This window comes from Piliocolobus tephrosceles, chromosome 12 (assembly GCF_002776525.5).
Source record: "Piliocolobus tephrosceles isolate RC106 chromosome 12, ASM277652v3, whole genome shotgun sequence".
NCBI lineage: Eukaryota > Metazoa > Chordata > Mammalia > Primates > Cercopithecidae > Piliocolobus > Piliocolobus tephrosceles.
This window is the reverse complement of record NC_045445.1, coordinates 22,710,340-22,735,677: the sequence shown is the minus strand read 5'-3', so window position 1 is coordinate 22,735,677 and position 25,338 is coordinate 22,710,340. Positions and strand designations below refer to the sequence as shown.

The window sequence follows — 25,338 nt, the reverse complement described above, 5'->3', positions numbered from 1 at the left end:
TCCTTCCTTCTTTCTTTCTTTCCTTCTTTCTTTCTTTTTCTCTCTCTCTCTCAGAGTCTCGCTCCATTGCCCAGGTCACAGTGCAGTGGCGCGATCTCAGCTCATTGCAAGCTCTGCCTCCCGGGTTCACGCAATTCTTCCACCTCAGCCTCCTGAGTAGCTGGGACTACAGGTGCCCGCCACCACACCCGGCTAATTTTTTGTATTTTCAGTAGAGACGGGGTTTCACTATGTTAGTCAGGATGGTCTCTATCTCCTGACTTCGTGATCCACCCGCCTCAGCCTTTCAAAGTGCTGGGATTACAGGTGTGAGCCACTGCACCTGGCCTGTTTTCTTATATTAGTAAATTAGGATGGTTTGATCCCAAAGAGTCAATAATTTGCTTTAACCCCTAATCAAAGAGGTAGAATATCTTTACTGATGTGGACACTGAGCATGGAATTCATTCTTTTCAAAGAACTTAAGAGGACCACCTGGTATAGCTGAAACATGTGGAGTCAACCTACTAGAGAATAGACCCTTTGCTCCTCCCCACTGTCTGACGTTGCAAAGGAAAGCTGAATGAACCTACTCATCTCCATACTCCTGTCTCTTATGGGAATGTGACCTTGACTCTGGAGAAAGAGTGTGCTCATGTGAAAGGTTAAGTGATGCACACATATTGCCCACCAAATTGTTAAACCAATTGACAATGCTTCCCACCTCACGGGAACTTGTCCGATTCTACAAATGTTCACACAAAGTAGATATTTTCAGGGGTTTCATGTTCAGTAGCTTGCTCAGGGATATTTTGAAGAGGTGGGGAATGTTTGAGACTTTGTCAAATTGTAATTTACTTGAGTGTTGGTGAATTTGAGAACCTCTGCTGTTGCGGGAAGTCAGGGATCCCAAACAGAGGGACCGGCTGAAGTCATGTTGGAAGAACACAAATTGTGAAGATTTCATGGGCATTTATTAGTTCCCCAAATTAATACTTTTATAATTACTTACACCTGTCTTTACTGCAATCTCTGAATATAAATTGTTAAGATTTCATGGACATTTATCACTTCCCCAATCAATACTCTTGTGATTTCCTATGCCTATCTTTAATCTCTTAATCCCATCATCTTCATAAGCTGAGGATGAATGTTGCCTCAGGACCCTGTGATGATTGTGTTAACTGCACAAATTGTTTAAACAATATGAAATCTGGGCACCTTGAAAACAGAACAGGATAACAGTGATGTTCAGGGCACAAGGGAGATAACCATTAGGTCTGGCTGCCTAAGAGCCGGGAGGAACAGAGCCATATTTCTCTTCTTTCAAAAGCAAATAGGAGAAATATCACTGAATTCTTTTTCTCAGCAAGGAACATCTCTGAGAAAGAGAATGCGTTCCCAAGGGGAGGTCTCTAAAATGGCCGCTTTGGGAACGTCTGTCTTTTATAGTTGTAGATAAGGGATGAAATAAGCCCTGTTCTCCCCTAGCACTCCCAGGTTTATTAGGATGAGGAAATTCCCGCCTAATAAGTTTCGGTCAGACTGGTTGTCTGCTCTCAAACCCTGTCTCCTGATAAGATGTTATCATGACAATGCATGCCAGAAACTTCATTAGCAATTTTAATTTCACTCTGTCCTGTGATCTCACCCTGCCTCCATTTGCCTTGTGATATTTTATTCCCTTGTGAAGCATGTGATCTCTGTGACCCACACCCTATTCGTACACTCCCTCCCCTTTTGAAAATCACTAATAAAAACTTGCTGGTTTTGCAGCTTGGTGGGCATCATGGAACCTACTGACATGTGATATCTCCCCCGGACACCCAGCTTTAAAATTTCTCTCTTTTGTACTCTTTCCCTTTATTTCTCAGACCGGCTGACACTTAGGGAAATAGAAAAGAAGCTACGTGAAATATCGGGGGCTGGTTTCTTGTTCCGTGGTCTTTTTCTTCTGGGAAGTTTGTGCCTGGTTCCTTTTCTCTTTCCTTGCTGAATTGTTTCTCTTTAACTTTTCATCTTGGAATAGCTAATGATCTGTAATGGATGCCAATGGTTGAAGGGCAGTAAACACGGACAAATAATTGCTTGTGGTTTCCTGTTTTTGCTGTTGTTTTTATTATGCCTGAAACAATGAAATTGTTTCCATCTGCAATCAGGCCTGTTAGCCTGTATTAAGTATAGCCAGGTGAGGTGAATACAACATTCTTGAACCTGAGGAATTCCTGAGCTGAGGCCACTGCTAGTGTCATCCACAATTCTGTCTCCTCAAATTTGTCTACCCTGCTTCAAGCATATGACCTAGTCAAAATGCAGCTCCAAGGCAGGCACGCTAACCCATCCAGTTCAGGCTTTCTCTTTCAGTCTATTTTAACTGAGATAATGTCAGAAGATCAGCAATGACCTTTCACCTTCACAAGATATCTGGGATCATTGAGGGATGCTTTGCCACATGTCTCCAAGACACTCCTGAGAGTTATTCACCCTTCTTATCGATTATCTATTGCTTCTCAACTTTGAATGCATTCTTCAATATAATGCTCTACAATAAATAGTGGGAATTTCCCCCCTGCACTCTGAGCTCCCACACTACTGCCAAATGGGGCTCATATCCCAGGCTCCAGTGTGCTAGAGGACTGTGTCCCAGACTGTCGTCTGCCTCTACAACAAGGAGCAGGAGCAGGAGGCAAATGATCAGAAGCCCTGCACTTAGCAGTGAACTGCTTCCTCTAGTTCTTCCTGTACTGGGAGGACACAAAAGCTCCACCTCCAGGACTTCCTGTGCATGAATTTCCTGCCTGCCCCTTCGTCAGTTCTGGCCACTTCTACAACTATATCATGGCTTTGTCCACAGATCCTAGAAAGCCTGAGAGATGAAGGCAAGGACATCATGCTTGAGGCCAGAAGCCTTTCCAACTTCCCCACAGGTCCAACCTTCCTCGACATACTAGTGTTTTGGGAGGAACTGTTCATGACTTGGATTTTCATCAACTGATTTCCTCACGATGGCAGTAGTGCTCCAGAAATGTCAACCAGCCCTGTCCCCAGGGCCTCTTCTCCCGCCCATCCAGTGTGAAAAAATGCCAACAAAAGACAAAGGTACAAGGAAACAAAACTGTTTCAATTCTTGCCCAGTTTGAGGAAACTTGTTCACATCACTGTGCTTTTGCTTTCTATTTCCATCTTAAATCAAAACGAGTCCTTAACCATCCCGCCCTGGTGAGGCATCTTCCCTTTTCCAGCATTAAATTTCCACCAGATCTTTGGCTTCACAGTTCAGCTCTTCTTCACTGAACATTAGTTCTTCAGCATTTTCTCAATTTATTAAGTTGACTTCTTAAAGTTGAACAAGACTCAGGATTCCAGAATGAAATGGGAGAAGAAAATGCCGTAAGTTCCAGGCTTGGAGAAGGTCATCTCTAGTCACCTGGTATCATGGTCCTTGACGTAGTTTTCTAGGTTACCAGGGAATCTCCCTCCATTTTGTAGGAGACACTAATCTTTCTGTTTGGTAGAAAGCTGTTATTTGGCCAAATTCCTGAGATTATTTTCTTATAGCCTATATAGCTCTCATTGGTTTGACATGTCATATATGACATACCAAATGTACCTTTACATTTATTTATTTATTTATTTATTTATTTATTTATTTATTTATTTATTTATTTTTGAGACAGAGTCTCTCACTCTATCTCCCAGGCTGCAGTGCAGTGGCACAATCTCGGCTCACTGCAACCTCCACTTCCTGGGTTCAAGCGATTCTCATGCTTCAGCCTCCCAAGTAGCTGTGACTACAGGAACCCACCAATACGCCTGACTAATTTTTGTATTTTTAGTAGAGATGGGGTTTTACCATGTTGGCCAGGCTGGTCTTGAACTCCTGACCTCAAGTGATCCTCCTACCTCAGCTTCCCAAAGTGCTGGATTTACAGGCATGAACCACTGGGCCTGACCTGTTCTTAGGAAATCTTAATGAAAAAAATGTATTAAACAAGAAGGTGAGTTCTCATCTAAAACAAGTCTTCAGATGTAACTTTTCTTTGCACTTTGGTGTATCTATTTTAAAAATTCAGTACATCTGTCATGTGACCAATTTGTCTTTGTAATTATCAATACACTTCTTACAATGCTAAATGTGGAAGTCCAAACGGACACACACACACACACACACACACACACACACACACACTCCTTTTTCACTTACTTCATTACACTGAATTCACAGGTTTGCATTTTACTCTTTTATTTCCCTTAACAAAACAATAGTCAATATATGTTCTTTAAAGTTTATAAACTGAATCTCCTACATTATTTTCTTAGAGGTAACCAGTTTTAATATTTCTCCTTACTTTATTCTAGATGTTTTAGTCAAGGAGGGCTGCCATAAAAAAATCAGATTTTTAAACAAAATAAATGTATTTCTCACAGTTCTGGAGGCTGGGAAGTCCAAGATCATGGTGGGAGCCAATTCAGTTCCTGGCTAGGGTCCTCTTCCAGGTGTAGATGGATACCTTCTTGTAATGTACTCACAAGGCAAAGAGAGAAAGCTCTGTCCCTTCATCTCCTTATAGGGGCACTAATCATAATGCAGGCTCCACCCTTACAACCTCATCTAAACCTAACCACCTCCCAAAAGTCTCATTTCCAAATACCATCACACTGTGGGTTAATTCCACATATGAATTTTGAGGTGACACAAACTTTCAGTCCATACTGCTAGGTTTTCTTTTTTTTTCTTCCCCGTGTGTAAGCATTGTATTCATTATCTCTTGCTATGTAACAAATTACATCAAACTTAATAGCTTAAAACAACATACATTTTTTATCTCAGTTTCTGTGAGTCAGGAGTCAGGGCATAGCTCAGGTAGGTCCTCAGCTCAAGGCTGCAGTCAAGGTGTCGGTTAGGGCTGGGGACTCATCTGAGGCTCAAGATCCTCTTGGAAGGTCATGTGGTTGTTGGCAGAATTCATTTTGTTGCAGCTTTAGAACTCACAATTGCTTACTTCTTTGAGGCTAAGGCTAGCAAAAGAGAATATCTTAGACTTCCAGGCCCTCTTTCCCTGTCCTGATTAGATCCGGCCCTCCCAGGGTAATCTCCCTTTTGAGACCCTATCATTTTTGCCATATAATATAAAGGAATCAGAGGAGTGATAATCTATCATATTCACAGGTCCCATTCATACTTAAGGAATTATACAGGGAGATGGAATCATCTTAGAATTCTGCCTATATACCACAAGGATGAATGGATGGATAGATAGATACAGTTTTTAAAGATTTGAAGCCAAAATTATACATGACCACATTTTTCAACGTTAGTTATTTGTACAATACTTTACAAACAACATTATGCCATCTCTGACATTCCTCCGAGATTGAAACACTTTTTTTTTTCTTTGAGATGGAGTCTCACTCTGTCGCCCAGGCTGGAGTGCAGTGGTGCAATCTCAGCTCACTGCAAGCTCCGCCTCCCGGATTCACGTCATTCTTCTGCCTGAGCTTCCTGAGTAGCTGGGACTACAGGCACCTGCCACCGCGCCCGGCTAATTTTTTGTATTTTTAGTAGAGATGGAGTTTCACCGTATTAGCCAGGATGTTCTCGATCTTCTGACCTCGTGATCCGCCTGCCTTGGCCTCCCAAAGTGCTGGGATTAACAGGCGTGAGCCACTGTGCTCAGAAGATTGAAACACTTTTAACACTCTTAGCTAGTAAGATTTTACTTGCTTATATATCCCTAAATAGAATGCCCATATTACCAATTTATAAACTAACCCATACATTCATAATATATACTCTTCCTTCTAGAAGAATATTTTACTTTCTTTGCCCTCACTACACTTCACTAATACCAATATTAGTACTTCACTCACATCCTTCCTTTCTTCTCATCCTCCCAATGTAGCTATAATTGCTCGTGTCAATATTTAATGCATACAATACTATAACAATGTAAATATCTTGAGATGATCCATGTACTAAATTGTGTTTGCTTTTCTTTTTCTGGACATCTTTCCCCTAGTCTCTGTCTCCTAGAATAATTTACTAGTCATTTCATTTGATGGTCTGTGTACTCAAAGTTCATTCAAACACACACATATACAAGTTGACTAAAATATCTCTCAAGGCTCTCATTCATATTACAGATTTTGATCAATTTAATTTTCCTGGCAAAATTTATCTCAAAATTTTCTGACCTCCTCCAATGTGTGCAATTTCCCCTATGTCTGGTGCCCCAGCACTTTGGGAGGCCAAGGCGGGTAGACCATTTGAGGCCAGGAGTTCGAAACCAGCCTGGCCAACATGGTGAAACCCTGTTCAACATGGTGAAACTCCAGCTACTCTGGAGGCTGAAGCAGCAGAATCGCTTGAACCCGGGAGGTGGAGGTTGCAGTGAGCTGAGATTGCGCCACTGCACTCCAGCCTGGCGACGGAGCGAGACTCCATCTAAAATAAAAAAAGAAAAAAAAATTAGCCAGGTATGGTGGCACATGTCTGTAATCCCAGCTACTTTGGAAGCTGAGGTGGGAGGATTGCTTGAACCTGGAAGGCGGAGGTTGCAGTGGGCCAAGATCACGCCACTGCACTCCAGCCTGGGCAAGAGAACAAGACTCTGTCTCAAAAAAAAAAAATTTTATTACAAAAAAAAAGACTCTTACTATTGATGATACTTTATAATCTGAATTGTATTTTTAAATATATTAAAACAATAGATGTTTCTTATCTTTTATAAAGCATCCTTTTTTAAAAAACGTGAAAAATGTTTTTTAAAAAAGAGGCATGAGCACCCATTCATAAACAGTATATGGTAGTACAGTTACTACTATTTGCACTTTGGTGTTTACCATCTCAGATCTCTCAATATGTAGAGGAAATCATACATTCCTTTAACCAATATTTATCTGGTTCCTGCCAAGTTCTGGGCACTGTTCTAAGTCTTGGGGATAAAAGAATATTAAATAGGATATTTAATTGAATAAAATCATTTAACTGAATAGAATTATTTAATATTTAACTTAATATAATTCAGTTGTATTTATTTACTATATCAGTTATAATTTATATTTAGCTGAAATAATTGATATGTAATTGAATATATTTAAGTGAATAGAGTTATTTTAATTGTGCACACACACATTCACACATACATGTCTTTATATATACCTCTATATTTGTAAAAATTGTATATAACTTAATGTGCCTGTGTATATACATAGTACATATAAATATATATATAACAGGCATGTATGCATAGATATAGGAATATGTGCAAATATTGGTGCATATATTTATAAACGAACACAATACATACATAAACACAATGTGTGTAGATAATTGGAATGTCATAAACAGTAGTAAAATTGAGTATCTTTTCATTTATTTAATAAACAGCTGGAGTTCTTCTTTTGTAAATTGCCTGTTTAATTCCTTTACCAATTTTGCCGTTGGTTTAAATACGACAGAAAAGAAAGTTTTAAATTTTTTAGTCACAGGACGCTTACACGCAAACACACGTACAAAAAATCATCTTCAACTACTCTATGAGGTCAAATGCTAACTGAGTGAGGAAAGTAGAAGAGGGGGCCAGAATGTTTCTCCATTATGCAATGAATCCCAAGTAATTCTAGACGTTCTCCATCAACTTGGGAGCAAGAAGTATGGGTTGTCAGGCTTACCAGGTATCCTCACCTGGAGCTTTTTATGAAGAAGTATCAGAGAAAAACAATTGTTATGTATGAGGAGAATCACTAGACTTCAAGGAGTTCAGCATCCTCTGGGAGAACAAATAAAGAGATGAGCACTCCTCCCTTCCTCCCCACCAACCCCACCAAGAGATCTGAGATGATGGCAAAACTCTATTAGGGGACAGGCCTTGGCTATAGGCATAACATTTTTTGGCCTCTTTGTGTATGTCTCTGCTCTCTAAGCAGGAGAATTGGCCTTTTTTGGCTTGGCAGGATGGCTCCCAATGTTTCTTCATTTCCCTCCTTGCTCTAAGGCAATGGGGTCCAGACTTTGGCTGTGTATGAGATCCCCCAGCAAGCACAAATGCTGTTATAAGATATCTCCTCAAATTAGCCTATTTTATGAGTTGTGATGCTGCTATCAAAGGGAGCCCAGGTTCTATGGCTCCAGAACAAGGTGAATTGGCCTGAACCATCTTCTGAGGGGCAGGGATAGGAACGGGAGACAATGGGCACAAGCCCTTCCCTGGGCCCTGAAAGTTATCCTCAACGGAAGCCCCACCCAACAACTTCCTGTGCCCCTGTGCCCAGACTTCTGGCAGCCGTAGGCTCTGTCCTACCTCGCTAACAACAGGCTTTTACACCTGGATATCACCTTTGTCATATTAGCATCAAGTCTGCCCATAGCTCCCGGAATAACTCAGAGAAGTCAGGGAAGACCAATTCGGGGTTGGGGCCTGTTCAATCTTTCCGCTGAACCGACGTTTCTAAACCGAAAGACCTCACGAGACGGACGCTGTAATGGCGTACGGCATTTTAAAACTATTTCCTCACGATGGCAGTAGTGCTCCAGATACGCCAACACGTACTGCTCCTTAGTCCTTCTCCCGCCCTTTCTGTCCAAAAAAACGCCAGCAAGAAAAAGGCGCCAGGAAACATGGCAGCCTAACTTTTGCCTAGTTTGGGACAATCTGATCACGCTGCTGTACTTTTGCTTTTGGTTTCCATTTGAAACGAAACTGAGGCCTTCTCTTTTTAAGAACTACATTTCCAATAGGTTTCGCCTTCACAGTTGTGTTCTCGCTCACTCAGCATTACATCTCCAGTATTTTCCCAAGTTACCAACTTCTGCTTCTGGATTCAAGACTCAAGAATCCAGGCCTAAGCAGAAAAAGAAAATGCTAGAAACTCAAGGCCGGGAGGTTATCTCTAAGTACCAAACCACAAGTCCTTGCCTGGCTCATCCATCTGTAAAGCTTCCAAGGAATTCTATATTTTCAGGATAGAGATCTAAGTCTTACGTGTTGACTTGTTGGCAGCTATTTGGCTGGAGTCTTAAGAGAAGTGCCCAAATGGCTCTCATTCCAAGAGTTTTGTCTTGTGATTTTATTTACCATTCGAAGACACTTTCCGATGCCATAAAATGGTCTCCAATTGCTTCCTACCACTTCACTGGGTATGTAGGGGTGTGTGTGTGTGTGTGTGTGTGTGTGTGTGTGTGTATTTATCTTTGTATCTGTATTTACCATTTATCTCTTAGAGATAAGCCTTAAAACCACTTCCTCATTAATAATTAAGACATGATGTTTGCCAAGGATTCAGAAATAACCATGCACTGATAAAGATTAAAGCACTATCATAAAACCGATTAAGACCACTTATAATTTTTTAGATCATGTCCTCCTACTCCTTTCAATACAGAGTTTTATATCTATGTTCATATGTGACAATAAATTTATATTAAAATTGGTTGTTTGTACATGATGGCTTGCCTAGGAGATTGCCACTCCTGATTCTAAGACAGTTTGGCCACATTATATAAAATTTTTGTCTTCATGTTTAGTAATCAAAGCATTGCAGAAAAATGTTTCTTGGCTGGGCACGGTGGCTCATGCCTATAATCCTAGAGCTTTGGGAGGCCGAGGCGGGCGGATTACTTGAGGTTGGGAATTCAAGACCAGCCTGGCCAACATGGTGAAATCTCGTCTCTACTAAAAATACAAAAAATTAGCTGGATGCAGTGGCGCCCGCTTGTAATCCCAGCTACTCTGGAGGCTGAGGCAGAAGAATCGCTTGAACCTGGAGGCGGAAGTTGGGGTGATCTGAGATCACGCCGCTGCACTCCAGCCTGGGCTACAGAACGAGACTTCGTCTCAAAAAACAAACAAACAAAAATGTTTCTTATTGCTCCATTTATTATATAGTTTAAATATGGCATATATAACATAATATTGCTATAGATATATAACACATAATATTGCTATACATATATATGCACATTTATTTCACCTTAATTATAACTTGACTTATACTGGGCATAGTTTTCTACAAAGTCTTCTGCACCAACTTACATAAATTGCAAGTTTCCGTATATCAATATCTATTTTCCCTAGCTGGAAATTTCTTTATACTTTGTTCTACAAGGAGGTTTCTCTTCGAAGGAATTATAAAGGTAACATCTGCTGTTGGAAATCTACTCATATTTTGAGAAATTACAAAGCCAAAAATAAATGGTATCTCAATGAAAACTAGAAGAAATAACTTTTAAAATGTCTTTGCCATACATTCTCATATCTTCCCTATCCACATATAATGTATACTTTTTAACCTAAAATCCCAGTTACCTTGTATGTCAGACATGCTTTTCTCACTTATGACAGCTTGAGGTATTTGGAAACATCATTAACTACTCCTTGGAATAGGCAATATTTTTAAGGTTGCTTCTCAAATTTTTGCATTTCCTAAAATTAAGCATACATGTTTACAAAATAACCAGACACATTAGCCTTGTACAAAGAAGTGCACTGAGGCCACAAGTAATGCCCACTGACGTGGATAAGGATTTTTAAAATGTGGGTGTCCTGAATACACCTGTTTTCTGTGATCAGTTAAAGATATAAATATATTAGATTTCAAATAGCCAACAAATCAAGTTTTCACCAATAATTTCTTCTGTACATATTTGTTCTGGGTTGACTCTCAAATTACAAATATATTATCAGCTTCTTGAAAAATATCTTAGAATACACAATCTATGAAGAGCAAATGGAAACACTTTATCACAAATCCCACTTTTTTGAGGCATCCACTATTAGCAGCTTGATGAGTATATTGGTTTAAACATTAAAAAACGATATATAACTGTTCAATAATAACTGATGTTATTTAATGAAATAAATTTAGTCTATATCTCATCAATATACTCCCCACATTCTTCAGCACAATGCTAGACACACACACACTTACATACTTTTCCATTTCTTTTCTTCAAATCCATCCTCATTGGTCCCACTACACATAGAATTTGGTGCCCTGAATTCTCAACTCAACTCTAGATCATGAGTACTCTCCAATAGCATTAACTTTTCTTGAGGAACAAGATAGTTTTTTATGGCTAAATCTCATAGCATTTACTGTTGATCAAACCGTAAAAATCATATGCATCTCGGAAAAAATCAGTAAGTGGAACAAATATATAGCAGTAAAGAAATGATACTCTTAAGAAGTTTAATTGATATTCCATTGATGTTTGTTATATTGCATTTTGCTCTTTTTAATATATAATTGTACATTGTGGGCACATGTGGACAGGTTGTCAGGATTTGGTGAGTTTTTACTTACATGATACATGAGGAATATCCTTGCATGATACATGAGGAATATCCTTGCAGCTTGAGTTGCTTCTTTCTATCATAGTTTTCTCAGGTCTCACATCACATAAGTCTCATCATATGTCATTAAATGTGCTTCAGAAAGCTGGCTTTTCTGTTAAGTAAAATTTGGAAATAGAATTCAGAATAGAGCCTTTAAATCTTGCATGTGTGTAGAAGTGTGTGTGTATGTTTTAAAGAAAAATACATCTTGTAATATGTTCTTTTCCTAATTATATATTGAGATGGTGCTGGTTTCTTGAATTTTTTAAAAACTTGCAAATGTAAGCTTTTCTCATTTTCAACATTTCAAGGCTTTGGACAAGTGTAAGTTAAAACGTGAAGGCAAGTCATTAGAAACATCACTGTAGAAAATTACACACTGTTAGTTGCTTGACTGGGGAACTTTCCAGATAACTTCCTTTCTGCCTGTTTACTTTTCTGAACCAATATGTTTATGTGTTCAACTTGAATTAATAATGTATGTAATTAAGAGAGAAAGAAAAACTTCATTTTTCTTTTCAATTTCCTTGTTGTTAGCCAACCAGAATGGTTTGATCCCGTTACAACATTTTGCATTTTCTTGCCTAAATCAGAGGTGTGGTCACCTCCCCTATTGAGGACTTGGCGAATGGATTTCAATCTTTCCAAAGGCTTAAAAAGACTACCTACTATAGCTGAACTTAACTGTAGTTGAACTTGGACAATGGATGTTTTACCCCCTCCCCACCGCCATCCTTGCAAAAGAAATCTCCGCTATCCTCTTTGTCCTCTCCTTTCTACTTTCCTGTGGGAGTTTGGCTGTGTGATCACTTTCAAGAGGTAGTCTCTGGACAAAGGGTATGCTCATGTGAAAGGTTAAATAATTTGGCCAATTGACCTTCAAAGAGGTGAACCAATTAACAGTGCTTCTCACTTGGTAGGAGCTTGTCCAATTCTACAAATCATTACACAAACATTGACATCAATGGATTCCTTTTCAAAGGCTTGCTCGGGGTTATGATGAAGATTTAAGGGCATTATGGAAGAATACAGTGAACTGCAATTTACTTCTGTACTGGTGAATTTGAGACTGTGTGATAATAGAGGTGCCTTATTCCTTTGCCATCTTTCCTGCTGAGTGGTTTTCTTTTTAACTTCATTTTGAAACAGCTTTTGATCTGAGATGAGTGTCAATGATTGAGCGGTATTGAGAGTTGGCAATAGTTATAATCTCCTATTACTGGTCACAGTGTCATGTTTGAATTCCTGGAACTCAGCAAGGTGCTGCTGCTTTAGGCCTTTATCCACTCTCTGACCAGATAGTCTCTTCATGTAAACCAAAATGTGTGGGAATACAAAATTCCTGACCCTGAGGAATTCTACAGCTGGGGCTACCTCTCTGTCACTCACAATTCTAAGTTCAGATATGGTGCACTGACTCCATACATCTGGCTTTCCTAGTCTAGCATATGGTCAAGTCAAACTATGACTCAACAGCCTAACCCATCTGATGCAGGGTTTCTCTCAGTCACCTGCTTAGCTGAAGTAGGCTGAAAAGGTCAGAGGTCACCTTACACTTTCATAGGGTATTTGAGACCATTGAGACATGCTTTCTCAAATGTTTTCAAACCCTTCTTGACTCATGTCAACCTATAACATCCTCAAGGACAGCTAGACCAAGACATGAATAGTAGGAGAGTCATTTTCCCCAGGGACCCTATGGTCTTTGTAGTAGTTGCTAAAAACTTCCTAATAGATGTTATAGCTCCACCCTGGGCAGGTAGAATTCAGGTGGTGACCATATATTACAGCAGTACCCGAGAATAACATTTCTTCCCCTTCTATAAGTGATCAGCCACTGAATCCATCATTGATACACGAGAAAACTCTCATGTGCAGTCAATCTTAAGAACTTTGCCTTTTCTTGCTATGCTATGGGCAAGTGTCCTGAGGGTCCTGATGTGCTCAGCTTTCCAAAGGAGGGTGTCCTTAGAGGCCTTACAAGGAATCTTCATTAGAAAAAGGCTAAGAAGCAGGCACAAAGAACAATACTTGCTAATCTGAATGAACAGTTAGGTCCCAAGTCTCAATGGCCTCATCTTTCTCAGGGGAAGGCCAACAGCTAAAGAACTCATTTCTGTTCCCTTAATAGAGCTAAGAGTATGTCTCTCTAAAAAGGGAAGCCTTCACATTGGGCCCTAGAAAAAGTGCTGCAAAGCCACCATAGCTGTTACCTCCTGGCTTCAGAAAATACTTCCAGGTCTGCTGGTTGTGTATATCTGCACTCCTGTTGATGTTCAATGATTTATTGGCTTACCCAAGTGACACACACTACCTTCTCCTCAGGTCTTCCTTGCTCTAAGCAATAGGGGCACCAGACTTTTAGGTATCCTTGAGACCCCCAGAAAGCACGCTGGCTGCTGTTAGATATCATCTGGAATGAGATGCTTCATCTGTACCCTAACATTGCTGACACCTTGTGCCAACCCCCTACCTCATTGTTCAAGGGGCACGGCCAGAGGCTATGTGGCCAGAAGTCCCCCCAAATAGGATCCGAGCCATTTGTTTTAGCCCCACCCTCACTGGGTAGATATCTAAGCCCCAATACTTCCTATACTCCACCTGCCTAGCAGCTGTCCCCTCAGTCCTTCCCCTGACCCTGCACTTACCAGCTTCTCCCCCAGGATCCTGCCTTTGTTCAGAGCTCCTGGAAGCCTTCAGATTTAAAGTGAGGGGGACGTACTTAGGGCTAGGGTCCACTCAACCTCACAAAAGGCTCAACATTTCTCAGTTGCTAAAACTTGGGGGAACTCTAAAAACTTTGGGTTTATGTTTTGTCAAACTACATCCTCTTGATGGCAGTATTGCTCTGGAAAAGCTGATTAGCCCTGCCTGCGCACCCCACCCCCAAAGCCCTTCTCTTCTCACCCATTCAGTCTGAAAAAAGCCACCAAGACAAAGGAGACAGGAAACAAAGCTGCCTTGCTATTGGCCCTGTCTGGGGGAAATCTGCTCATTCGAATTCACTTTTGCTCCTGGTTTCCCTCTAAACTCAGACTGAAGCCTATACCACCCAGTTTCATCAGCCAGACTTTGTGTAAAGAATCCCATTTCCACTCTACCTTAGCTTTGTAGGTCTGCTCTTCTTCATTCAACCTTGATCCCCAACATTTTCCCAAGTTATCTGCTTCATTGGGAAATTCTTAGGGACCTAGGGCTAAGAAAGTGAAAAAAATAAGGGAAATAACAGCCTGGAGAAGAGCAAATCTAGGCACCAGGCCATATGACTTGTTTCACTGCCAGGTTCCCTGTGAGTCCTCCATTTTCTGACCTGGGCACTAGGTCTTGTGTATTGAGTTGGGAGCAGCCATGTTGGAACCCTAATAGGAGGGTCCAGATAGATCTCAAGGCTGAATTCCATACAATGTCCCTCTTGGGGTGACACACACACTCCAAACTTACAAAATTTCAGTGGAAAGGAACATGATTTTGTCTTACGGTTCCATCATTCAACATTAGAACACAAGCAAGTTCCCATGCACGTCATTATTTGACTTTTAATGGCTTCCTATGACTTTATTATGTATGTGTGTGCCACTGCTTAAGCCTTAGGAATCAGTCTTATGGTGTTTTCTCATAAGTAATTAAGACATGGTGCTTGTAAAGAATTTAGAAAATAACTATGTGCTGATCAAGAACAAAAGCACTGTCATAAAGTCTTGTATTAAACACTAATAGCCTTTTGCATATTTACTCCCATTGTTTCAACACACACACAGGTCTGTATGTATGGTAATACACTACAATAAACTTATATTTAAATTAAATTTATATATGCATCATGTTTTAGATGCAAACTTTTCACTGTTGGTTCCTGGGTAACTGAAATTGTCATGAAATATTTGCAAGACCTGGATTTTAGATAATAAAACATTTGCAATGAGCTTCTTGATTGACTAATTCATTAAAGAATATTAGGTTCTCAATTTTTAAAAAATTTATACACAGGACGTAATACCTATAATACCACCACTCAAGTATCTTAATTTTGATACCTGCCTTACCTAATCATTACTATGCTGACTATGTGTGTGTGTGTGTGTGTGTGTATATATACACACTAACATTGGAACAGGCACTACGTGCTTATGCCTCAGAACATTAGGGTTTCTTTTGTTTATATTTTTCAAAACTTATACCAAAATTTTATCTTAAAAATTTATGTAAAATCTGTAAAGTTGAAACGCATACTCACTCTAACACTGACCATGATTATACATATATATGCATTATGCATATGTATGTATATGCATTAGATAGATAGGTCCAAGTTACCTAGTTACAGGCCTAGAGAGAAAAAAAATGGTTGCACCTATTATATATATATATTTACTTCTCTTTATTTGTTTTTATTCAACTTCTGGGAGCATGAACTAGTCTTCTCTTTAAAGATAATTGAATGCAAACTGGATATAGTTTTGCACAGTCTTCAACACTACCTTATACCATTTGCATACATGAATAACAATGTATATTTTTGTGTGCTTGGATTTTGTTTTCTATCTTACTCTAGAAGACCTTTCTATTTCAAGAAATTACAAAAGTTACACCCACTGCTGGCACCGTTTAGATTTTAAGAAATTATAAAGTAGAAAGTAAACGGTACTTCAATCACAACAATAAATAGCCACTTAAAAATATCCTTGCCATACATTCTTATATCTTAACTTTGCACAAATAATATATACTTTAAGAATATGTTCAAATTCTCTTGTACTTTGAATGCTAAAACAAGTTTTCCTCATTTGTAACTTGAATGCTTTTCAAATCTCATTAAGTATTCTTTAGAATAATGACAGGTTTTAAAATCTTGCCACCTGTTTTTGCATTTCTAGAAACAATCATACTCCTTTACAATGTACCTGCTATAACAGCCATGTATGGAGAAGTGAAGCGAGGTCACAGGTAATGCCACCTCCAGCAGACAAGAACTTTTAAAATGTAGGTTCATCTTCAATCCTCTTCACTCGATTTTGGTTCTCATCTGTTCGTGCGTGGTCAGCTTTCCTAGCGAAAGTGCTAACCCTTCTTGGTTTGGCAGACTGGTTCCATTTCTCTTCAAGGTCCTCCTAGCTGCAAGCAATTTGGTTGCACCTGAGACCTCCAGCAAGCACATGGCATCCTTCAATAAGCAACCTGGTATTGTCTGGTTCTCTGCACTGACTCTGCTACCACAAAGGTCCTAGGCCCCAGAGCCTGAAGGCACCACGTGTCAGCCTTTCCCAGACTCTCAGGGGCGGGGAGAAAGACAAATACCCACAAGCCCAGTACTTCGTTGGTTGGTGGCTTCCTCCAGTCCCGCCCATGCTGGGAGAATATCAAGACTCCACCCTACAACTTCCTGGGCCTGGACTTCCTGGCAGAGACAGACTTAGTCTTCCCTCCCCGCGGGCCATTTCCTACACCTGGACCTCACTCTGTCCAGAGCTTCAGGTAGGCCTCAGGAGGTGGAACTAAGATCCAGCTCATGGTCCGAGCCTGCTCAGCCTCTGATAGGATGGACCTTTCCAATTTAAGTCCTCTAAGGGATGGGGCTTTTTCCAGAAATTTCCTCACGATGGCAGTGTTGCTCCTGGAATTCCATCCAACACTGCCCCCAAGCCCTCTTCTCCCGCCCGTCCGGTGTGAAAAAAAGATGTGACCAACAGACTAAGGCACCAGGAAATATGGCTGACTTGAGACACTTGTTCACAGTATTGTGATTCTGCTTTTGGTTTTCATCTGAAATCAAACTGGCGCCTAAACCTACATTCTCATCGGGGTCTTTTCAGTTCAAGAACTCAATTTCCACTTACCTAGTCTTCACAGTTCTGCTTTTTCTTCACCTAGCTTTTTCTCAGGGTACTAAATTGTCTTGGTGTATCAGGGGTCAAACCTCAGGGATCCAGGCCTAGAGGGAAAAGCAAATGGTTGCATCTAAGGGCTTGGAGAAGACCAAATCCAGGCACCTGTACAAGTTGTTCTTGCCTGACTCACTTCCCAGGTTTCCTGGTAGTCCTACTCCATTTCTGGCCTAGGCACTAGGCCTGTGTGTTGAGGGAGAAGCAGTTGTCTGGAACCCTAAGGTAAGTGTCCAGATGGTTCTCAAGACTGCATGCTATGCAGTGCCCATTTGGAGGGACACACAAACTCAAATATGTATAAATTCCAGTCAGAGGAGACTGATACAATCTCATAGTACAAAAAATTTAAGATCAGAACACAGGCATGTTCCTATGTTATTATATGACTGTCAATGGTTTCCTGTGACTTTAGTGTGTATGTGCTTATCACTTAGGGGTCAATCTTATAGTATTTTATCTTAAGTAATTAAGATATGGTGCTTGCAAAGGATTTGCAAAGGATTCAGTAAAGAACCATGTGCTGACCAAGAGTAAAGCACTGTCATAAACAGTACCTATTAGTAATACTGATAAACATCTGGATTATGTTTTGTAAACTAAAAAGTATCTGCGACAGGTCTCAACAGTTTTAGAAATTTATTTTGCCAGTTTAAGCACATGCATGCCTGGGAGATAGGTCCATGTTTCTTCAAAGATGATTTTGAGGGCTTCAGTATTTAAAGGGGAAAGGGCAAATACGGAGAAAAGGGGAAGAAATTTTGAAAAGCTGCGGGTAGATAAGAGGCACAGGGGTAGCATTCTTTTGAGTCTTTGATCAGCCCTTCATAAGTGAGATGAGGGTAGAGGAATAGTCACGTACACATTCATCTAGCTCAGTGAATCTGCATTTTTTACGTAGGATAAAATAAACACAGGGCAGAGGAAGCAATCAGATACGTATTTGTCTCAAGTGAGCAGAGGGAAGATTTTGAGTTCTGTCCTTTGTTCCATACCTGTGAGGATAAGCCAAAATTTACATTGTCAGGGTGAAATTCAACAGAAAGGTTTTACGGTAAAAATCTTGAGGCTCACAAGGAATTGCCTGGTGGGCAAATTATGAGGGAGATATGGCGTTTTATGATTTTGTCCAATCATTGTAGTCATCTTCTTTAGGAATAAAATGGGAGGCAGGTTTGCCTGACGCAGTTCCCAGCTTGACTTTTCCCTTTGGCTTAGTGATTTTGGGGTCCTGAGATTTATTTTCCTTTCACAGTTTCAACATACACATGCAAACTCACATACTCACGCACTAATTTCAATATATACATACAAACATTTAAATTTCGTGTCACACATAATAGTAAGTTTACATTAAAATGAGGTTTATTTGTATGTTACGGTTTGGAGTATATTTTCACTTTTGTTTCCTGGGCAGTTTGTCACTATCATAAAAAATTTGCAACACCTGAATTTGTATTAAATGAAACATTGACCAAGAGCTTCTTGATTGCCACATTCAATAACAATATGGTCTCTGAAAACATGTTCACTTCATAAAACACTTATTTAACAATTGGAAATTTAATTCCTATGATGTCTCCTCTCAGGTATCATGATTTGAAGAGCTTCTAATCTTTATTATGCTGACATGTGTATACTCTAAAACAAATATTGAATCACAAGTATAACATGCGTGCATCAGAAAATATAGGGTATTCCTTCCTTATCAAGATTTTAACCTACAATTAAATCTAAAATTTCATCTTATTTTATTTCTTTATTATTATTTTTAGAGACTGGGTCTGGCAAGTCTATGCAATCGTGGCTCACTGTAGCCTTGACCTCCAGGCTCAAGCAATCCTCCCACCTCAGCCTCTGGAGTAGCTGGGACCACAGGCACACACCACGGCACCCAGCTAATTTTTTCTTTTTTATATTTTTTTGTAGAGAAGGGGTCTCCCTGTGTTGCCCAGACTGATCTCTAACATGTAGGCTCAATTAATCTTCCTACTCCAGCCCTGGAGACAGAGTGAGACTCCATCTCAAAAAATATATGTACTTTTTAAACATAAGTACACATATAGATGGATACGGAGTCATACCTCATAGGCATGAACCACTGCACCTGGCCTAATCTTATTTTATTACTAAAAAAAAATGAACAACAGATTGCATTACTGTATAAATAAAGTCTGTGTCCGCCTCTCTTTAGCATTGTGACTGTGACCCAAAGACGTATTCTATCAAAGGTTCAAGGTGAATGCATTGGCATATTTTTATATTCATCTATAATCTTTTCTTAATGTTTCCCTTTATATGTATTTACTTCCTAAAAATTAAGTCTTGCAAATTTTTCATAATGGCAAATTGCCAAGAGAACAGAAGTGAAAATATGATCTGAATCATGATATATGAATAAATCCCATATTAATGTAAACATATATGAAGCTAAATATCAAAGTTTCTATGTGTATACATATATACATGTACACATATACATACACATACAAATACACATGAATATACAGACAAAGAGAGTGAAATTTAAGTGCACTGTTACTACAACGATCATGATTTAAAATATACACTTTTTAGGGAGACTGAGGCAGGAGAATTGTTTGAACCTGGGAGGCAGAGGTTACAGTGAGCCAAGATTGCACCACTTCACTCCAGCCCTGGAGACAGAGTGAGACTTCATCTCAAAAAATATATATACTTTTTAAACATAAGTACACATGTAGATGGATACGGAGTCATACCTCATTTAATGACAGGGATACATTCCGAGAAGTGCGTTGTTAGGTGATTTCATCATTGTGCAAACATCATAGTGTACTTACACAAATCTAGATAGTATAGACTACTATACTCCTAGGTTGCGTAATATAGCCCATTGCTCCTAGATTACAAAGTGGTATGGCATGTTGTTATACTGAATACTGTAGGCAATAGTAACCATGGTATTTGTGTATCTAAAAACAGGTACAATAGAAATATGATATTATAATATTATGGCATAACCATCATATATGCAGTCAGTCATTGACCTAAAGATAGTTATACGGGGCATGACTGTATACTAATGTGTATGCTTATTTATCTTTAAACATAATTGAATGAATACTGAAGGTAGTTTTGAACAGAACCATCATCATTATCTCATACAATTTACATGTTCCTATATACATATAGGTACTTGGAGAACTTGAAATCTCTTTATTCTACCCTGGAAAGAGCCTTGTTATCTAGAAAATTTAAAAAGCAATAGCTGCTGTTGGCAAACTGTTCAGATACTGAAAAATCATGAAGCCGAAAATAAATGATAGTTCAATCCCAACAAGAAAAAGACTTTTAAAATGTCATTCTCCCAGCCTGGGCAACATGGTGAAACCTGTCTCTCCAAAAAGTACAAAAATTATCCTGGCAAGGTGGAGTGTGTTTGTAGTCCCAGCTACTTGGGAAACTGAGGTGGGAGGATCACCTGAGCCCAGGGAAGTTGAGACTTCACTGAGCTAAGATCATGCCATGGCACTCCAGCCAGGGCAAGAGAGTGGGACTCTGTCTCTAAGGTAAATAAATGAGGCGGGGCACGGTGCTCATGCTTGTAATTCCAGCACTTTGGGAGGCTGAAGTGGGCGGATCACGAGGTCAGGAGTTGAAGACCAGTCTCACCAACATGGTGAAACCCCGTCTCTACTAAAAATTCAAAAATTAGCCGGGCATGGTGGCACATGCCTGTAATCCCAGCTATTCAGAAGGGTGAGGCAGGAGAATCCCTTGAACTGGGGAGGCAGACGTTGCAGTGAGCCAAGATTGCGCCACTGCACTTCAGCCTGGGCAACAGAGCAAGACTCCGTCTCAAAAATAATAAATAAATAAATAAATAAATAAATAAATAAATAAATAAATAAAATGTCATTCTCATTTCTTACTTATGTACATATAATAACATTAAAAATCATATTCAAAATCCTTTGTACCTTCAGTGTTCAAATACATTTTCTGTACATATTGTAGCTAGAGTACTTACCAAACTTCATTAAATATTCTTTGAAATACTGATTGTATTTTAGAGAGTAGCATCTTTTAGGATTTCACAAATCAGATGTATTTCTAAATAATGCATTCAGGTAAAACATCCATTTTTAAAGAAGCATAGCAAAATCATAAGTAATGCCACCTCAAGAGGACAAGGACTTGCAAAATATGGTTGTATTTTCAACCATATTTCACAGATATATGTTGTATACATTCAGAAATATAGATTCCTTAGGACTCTCTCATGTGTTCAACACAGCAAGTTTTCACCAATAATTTCTTTGGTACTTTTTTTTTTTTTTTTTTTAAGACAGAGTCTCACTTTGTTGCTCAGGCTGGAGTGCAATGGTGCGATCTCAGCTCACTGCAACCTCCGCCTCCCAGGTTCAAGCGATTCTCCTGCCTCAGTCTCCCGAGTAGCTGGGATTACAGGCATGAGCCACCACTTCCAGCTAATTTTTGTATTTTTAGTAGAGACAGGGTTTTGTCATGTTGGCCAGGCTGGCCTCAAACCCCTGACCTCAGGTGATCTGCCCACCTTGGCCTCCCAAAGTGCTAGGATTACAGGCGTGAGCCACTGTGCACGGCCTTCTGCACATATTTATTCTGGATTTGTTATCGAATTACGAAGATAATATAAGCATTAAGAAAAATTTCATAGAGTGCACAAATCAATGAAAGACCTAAGGAAATACTTTATCCCAAATCAACCTATCCCAAAGGAACCACCATTAGCAGCTTAATGGGTACATGTATTCAAATGTTGTAAACAAGGTGTACAACCACTCATGAGAGCTGATATTATTTAACTAAATAAATATATCCTACTGCACATCAATAAACTCTCCCATTTGCTGACAAGATGCTTGGAATATAATACATTTATCCAGGGAGGAATATATCATTATTTATTTTCTTCAATTACATTCTAGTTAAAATGTAGGTGGAGTTTTGTGTCATTGTTTCTTATTCAACATTGAATAATGCATACTGAATAGCATATCTCTTCATGATAGTACTTTATTTTTAATCTCATATAATTGCTTTCATTTTAAGTTCTTAAGGATAATAGATGCATCTGGCAAAGAAATGATAAATGAGTAATTGTAAAACAGGAAAGAGAGGATACTTTCAATCACATAAACTCAATTGATATTTCAATCTAGTACATTCCACCTTTTCTTCTATATACACTTTTGCATGGGAGTGTACAGGGGTTTTTTGGTATGAATTTAAACTGACATGGTCTATATGTAGAATTCTCTTTTTAATTTATTTTTCTTTTTTATGCTTTACTCAGGTCTTTTAGAGTGAGGCCGCTTACAATGCCATTAGCATGCCAAGGAAGACTGGATTTTATGTTAAGTAATTATTTGCCAAAGGTTTTTCTTTCCATAACCATTAAAAGTAGGACATTTAATCATTTCAACGTGTATATAGAAGTGTGCTTATTCTTATGGAAAATAGAATCTAAAATAAAACTATATTGTATAACTTGTACCTTTATTAAATGTATACTATGACCCTTTTTGGGTTTTCTGTAAATTTCAAAAGCAACCCTTGCTCGTTTTCAACATTTCAATTTTTAAGACAGAAATAGTTAAAACCTGTAAACTCTAACTTGTATTTTTGAGATATAAACTATACTAGTGTTTGATTAGAAACCTTCCAGACATGGTACTTAGTACATATTCACCCTCTAGAATCCATATATGTTTATGGTTCTGTGTAACAGTAGAGAAAAACAGTCTTTCATAAGAGTAATCCTCGTGATTTTGTTTTAGACACTAGTTTCTTAGGGATACCAAAAGCATAGCCAACCAAAGAAAAAACTCAACAAACCAGATTTCATCAAGTTTTTAAAAAGTTGTTTCACAAATGATACCATCAAGAAAGAAAAAAGTAAACTCACAGAATGGAAGATAATATTTGCCAATCATATATTTGGTAAGGGACTTGTATCCAGAATATTAAAAAAGTCTTACCTCTCAGTCATAAAAATATAACTCTTTTAAAAATGGGCAAATGATCTGAATAGACATTTAACTAAAGAAGATATGTATATGGCTAACAGCATGTGAAAATATGGTCAACCTCATTAGCTATTAGAGAAATGCAAATGAAAACCACAGTGAGGTACTTCTTCACAGCCCCTAGGTTGTCTATATTTTAAAAAGACAGATAATAACAAGTGTTGGTAAGGATGTGGATAAGCTGCAAGCTTCATATATAGCTTGTGGAAATATCACATGGTACAGTCGCTTTAGAAGTAGTCTGGCAATTCCCCAAAAGTTTGAAGATTCTATCATCATATGACTAAACAATTCCAAACATATTGATCTACAAAAGAGAAATGAAAACATGTTCACACAAAAAGTAGAAACAACCTAAATGTCCATCAACTGATGAATATATAAATAAAATGTGGTATATTCATACAAAGGACTATTATTAAACCATATTGAAGAATGAATTATTGATACATTGTACAACATGAAAAATTCTTCAAAACATTATGCTAAGTGAAAAAAGCCAGACACAAAAGAGCATATCTTATATGATTATGATTATATATAATTTCTAGAATAGGCAAATCAATAGCCACAGAAAGTAGATTAGTGTTTGCCAGGGAATAGAGGAAGCTGAGAATGAGAACTAACTGCTAGTAGGCATATTTCTTTTTGGAGTGATGAAGATATTCTAAAGTTGATTATGGTAATGATTGCACAATTCTGTGAATACATTGAAAACCACCACATTGTACATTTTAAATTGGTGGAATTTATAGTGTGTGAATTCTAACTCAATAAAGCTGTTTTTAAAAGTTTCAAAAATTAACAGGTTAATTCACATATAAAATTATAAGAAAAAGTACATAATCATCTCAAATTGTGTAGAAAAAGTGTTTGACAAACATAAGCATCAATCCTGATTTTAAAAATCTCTCACCAAACTAGAAATTGAAGAAAATGTATCTTCAATATGGTAAAAATATACAACTAATATCATACTTAACACTGAAAAAGTCAACACTGTTTTTAAGATCTAGAGCAAGGCGAGGAATTCGTCTCTCACCTCTTCTATTCAACGTTATACCAGATCTTCTAAGAAGTGCAATTAGGAAAAAAAAAAAAAAAAAAAAAAAAGAAGAAGAAGAAAAAGAAGGAAAGAAAGGAAAAGATTAAAGTTTGGAAAGAAAGAAGTAAAAGTGCTTTCACAGATGACAGTATTGTTTACATAGAATGATTCTACAAAAACTCTTCTAAAGCTGCTAATTTAAAGTCCATATCTTACAGACAAGGTAAGATTAGCATCGCTTTTGTATCCATTTAAAAAAATGTGTCTTTTATGTGGAATGTTTAACCATTGACAGCTAATGTATTTATTGATAGGTCTGAATTTCGGGCTACAATTTTATACTTTACATTGTTTGTCCTCATTAATTTGTATTCTTCCATTTCCCCTTTCCTTCTTTTCAAGTATTAGAACATTTAGTCTTTTAGAATTCTATTATATCTGTTGGCCTTTTGGCTATACCACTTTGTGTTATTTTTTAGTGGTTATTCCAGCGATTGCAATATGTGTCCTTAACTTTTTATAATTTTCTCAGAGTTGATATTTTACCACCTCATACAGAATGTGAAATCCTTATAACAATATACATACTTTTACTACTCCTCAGTGTCCTTTATACTATTATTGTCATATGTAATTTATCTACATACATTATAAACACCACAAAATGATGTTAGAACTTTTGCTTTAAGCATTCAAGTGTATTTTAAAGGAACTAAGTGAAAAATTTTTTTGTACATACTCAGACACTGAAAAGTTCTGATGTTCTTTACTGTGGAACATGTTCTGGCTCTGGAAGATCCGTATTTTCCTCTGATGTAGTTTTCTTCAACCTGAAGGATGTCCTATAGCATTTATTGTATTGTACGCCAGTGACAAAGAATCTTAGTTGTCTTTTGTCTGAAAACATTTATTTCACCTTCATCTGTGAAGATACTTTCAAGGATAGAGAACTCTGGATTGATTTTTTTTTCCCCTCAGCACTTTCAAGAGGACATGACACTGTCTTGTAGCCTCCATAGTCACTGATGAGAAAGCCATAGCTTTTA

At 38.4% G+C, this 25,338-nt stretch overlaps 1 long non-coding RNA gene across 1 annotated transcript in view; it reads right to left on the bottom strand.

The window, feature by feature from the left end:
• LOC111531605 overlaps positions 1–16,572 on the bottom strand; it is a 37,028-nt gene extending 20,456 nt beyond the window's left edge. Inside the window, exons 1-2 of the long non-coding RNA XR_003308383.1 lie at positions 16,217–16,572; positions 11,284–11,427 (exon numbers count right to left, since the gene is read on the bottom strand). This is a non-coding gene — a long non-coding RNA (uncharacterized LOC111531605). The remainder of the gene's footprint in view (positions 1–11,283; positions 11,428–16,216) is intronic.
• Between the last annotated feature and the right edge of the window lie 8,766 nt (positions 16,573–25,338).